Below are 3,386 nucleotides of genomic sequence, written 5' to 3'. Positions count from 1 at the left end.
CCAGCACAAGTGTAAACTTAAGAGTTTATACATGCACATTTTATCACGCATACAAACCCTGATTATGTCCCTGGGACACCATCCGAGTGTGCAGTGGGCCTAAACCAGTGCACCATGACACGAACACATGCTACTGTATGCCTTGTGGTTCATTTACACACTATGTGCAATATGTGCCTACACCATTTCTAGATTCACACAATCAAAACTAGAGGTTTGCTTGGTCTTAGTGGGCGTAGGCAAGTAGCGCTATTCATGGGATATTAAAGAGAGAAGTGGGGAGCACACTGGAGGCCTGCTGGCTCAACACCTCCCAGTGCGGTATCGAATATGCAGTTCTTAATGGTGTTTCAACTCACAGTCAATTACGTTTTCGCGGGCCAATGTAAGGGACGCCTGTATGCTGAATGGTCTTCAGATTACCTACACTTGACTCCACACAGAGTGCTGTGACCCGGGCGTCTGCTTGAAGGGGTGTGATCCGAGCCTGTGGGGCAGGTGATCACGCCGGAGCCCTGGGGGGGGGGGGGGGGGGGGGAGGTTCTGGTATCTCCCTACTACCTGTTAGGAGCTGGGCAGAAACTCTGGTTCTTTACCCTCTCCAGGGACAGCTCAGACTGAAGACCCTGAGAAGCATGTCTGGGGCGGAGGGGGGACAGGTGTCAGACGAGGAGCAGGTTCAATTCAGCAATGTTGCTGCCTATTTCTCATGGCAGAAGGACTTTTACAAGAATGTCAAGAAAGAAATTCACCAGGCCTTGATCGCACTCGGCTATCAATTCTCAATCCTGATTCTTTACTCCGGGTCTACAAATGGAACGATGTGTATGTACAGGAACCCTTCGAAGCCAGGAGAACAAACATAAATGAGGGGATTGGGTCTTCTCACCCAACTGTCAGTCCTGGTATATTATTTAAAATCACACAAGAGGAAAAGTCCTGTTGGAGTGACATGCAGCTTCCAAAAGATGCTGAAGTCAGAAATACTTCCAGTACATGTTCTCCCATTGTATCTGCTGCCTTCTTGGCTCCGGAAGAAGAGCTAGATCTGTATCCCATGAACCATCATGACTCTCGGTGAGAAGAGAGCAACCTACATTCATCAAGATTTCTATCTGGCCTAATGACCTTAGTTGGAGAAGAGGAGGCCAATGAATTGTGTGTTCAAGAGACCACCCTGGACGAGAAGTCGGCCCTAAACCCAAAAGAGGGTCTGTGGTTGTCCCTAAAGTTTTAGTAGTAACAGCAGATGAAGCCAATGAGGTCTATCCAATGGACGAAGACGACTGTGAAATAATTGAAAGCAGTGATGAGCTAACAGGTGATGTAAGCATATACCAACCAATAGAGGTTGCAGTGTCCAAACAAAGTGCCACTGGAAAGGCAACCAATAAAAGTTCAATGTGAGAGAAAAACTCCAAGGCGTTTCAAAACTTTCACCATGGACCAAACTCTAGAAATCGCCAGCAGTCAATAAACTTTACTGGAAACAAGGAGAGGTAAAGCGTGAAAGTATTTTCAGTATCTCAGAACATCGGCCTTTACTCCCGGGAAGTCCCAGATCTAATGAAGAACTGAAGAGCTAGTTGAGAAATTCACTGCTTTGTACTGGCCTTCCAAACACACAATATAATCAAATGATGTACAGGGTTACAGATTTCGATAGCTGCTATCTTAAGAAGAGAGAGCTTGCTGGACATATGATGCATGATGTCATATTCTGGAGTAGGGCCCTATGAGTGCACAGAGTGTGAAAAGAGGTGCTAGCAAGAAGCACCGCTCCCGCTTCTGTTACAGGGAGCCGATATTACAGTACTGCTGCAAAACCGTCCCTCAGTGACCAAACCACCCCCCATGGCCACAAATCTGTTCTTCACCCCCCCCCTGGTCCACCAGGGACATACCCAGTGCCCGCTATGGCCAGTCCGGCCCTGACCACCACAAATGAGACACAGGCCAAGAGAAGGAAAATACAATAGAATGAAGGGACATCTACCTGTTCCCATGTTGTTCCACCTCCGCTGCTGTTGCATAGACTTATCTTGATGAGACTCCACACACCTGTAAGGCACCTGGTTCGTATACAGGATGCATTTGCAGGATTGATAGTCTCAACAACATAAAGCTCATTTTTGAAGAAAGGTAACTTTGATGAATAAACTAAACCACATCCTTTAAGTGCTCCTTGCCTGAAAATATATTCTCTCACTTTCTTCCTTGAGCCATATTATTTTTTCTTCTAATCTAATACTGCACACTTAGGGTCTCATTCTGACCACTCCTCAATTCCAAGTACAGACTGTACACCCGATAAATATCAATAATACAGGGAGTGGTATTTACTTGGTGCATATTGTGTGCTTTGCTCTAAGTTGTAGGCTCAGAATGAGAGGTATTGCACTAACTTGTGTGTTTTCCATTCCCCCCTTCTCCGACGCGTGCAAATCTAAAAAGTGCTCTCTTTACCTTCATGATTTCCAAGAGGTTTGCTTACATTCAAATGTCATATGAATAAAAACTTCAGTGTGCACAATTAGGACCTTTAAGTATGGTTGGTGTGTAAATGGGCGCTTGTGTCTAACTCTGTATTAGTGTGAAGGACATTTTTTCACCTCTGTGCATTTCTGCCCCACATACACTGTTCACCAAAAACTGTAGGTTCAGATATTTACCCCTGAATAGACAATCATAATTGGTAAATCGTGTTATGCACAAGGGCCCCTGAGATTTAACATTTGCTTTCTTTAAATGCCCACCCAGCAATTCTTATGTTTTTTGTTCACTGATTTGAGTGAACAAATAGTACACTTTGAAGATGATGGCATAGTTCCAAAAATACTGCTACAACATCTAGCGTCTTCCCCAGCCCTGGAGCATATAAATTAGATACTCCACACATGGAGTTGATTCACAGACGTCTTTATTCTTCAACATACAATCACACACTGCACGATAACGTCATACGTCCGTTACAAACACCTTAGAACCTCCCATCACATTATGTAGTTCCTATGCAGAGTCCGCTCAGAACCACAAGGGTCCTAGCTCGTACATAAACTCTACACAAACTTTTGATGCAAATAAAATTAGACAGCCACATACATCCACCTCAAATACTTTGCTTATCCTAGGTGTAAATACACATACCTCAACAACCAATCAGCACTTGTGCAAACAGCAAATTCTGCCTATTCTCAAAAGCAAATATTGTACTGGCTTCAGCCATATTTGTTAAATATCCGATAACTTTGATAAAACCATAAAAACATATTTAGCGGAAATGCTGCTGTACTCTGCAAAAGAACAGATACAAGCCTGAAACTTTAACACTGTTGTTTAATTTGGGGGATTTAGAAATTACAATATGGTCACCCACTACATTTAGG

General features: G+C 43.9%; 1 pseudogene; it reads left to right on the top strand.

Annotated features, from left to right (window-relative positions):
* Positions 1-635: 635 nt before the first annotated feature.
* LOC146785424 (uncharacterized) lies at positions 636-1,767 on the top strand (annotated as a pseudogene).
* The last annotated feature ends 1,619 nt before the right edge of the window (positions 1,768-3,386 follow it).

This window comes from Triturus cristatus, chromosome 11 (assembly GCF_964204655.1).
Source record: "Triturus cristatus chromosome 11, aTriCri1.1, whole genome shotgun sequence".
Lineage (NCBI taxonomy): Eukaryota > Metazoa > Chordata > Amphibia > Caudata > Salamandridae > Triturus > Triturus cristatus.
Note: the sequence above shows the minus strand (reverse complement) of the source record. Positions and strands in the feature narration are given on the sequence as shown.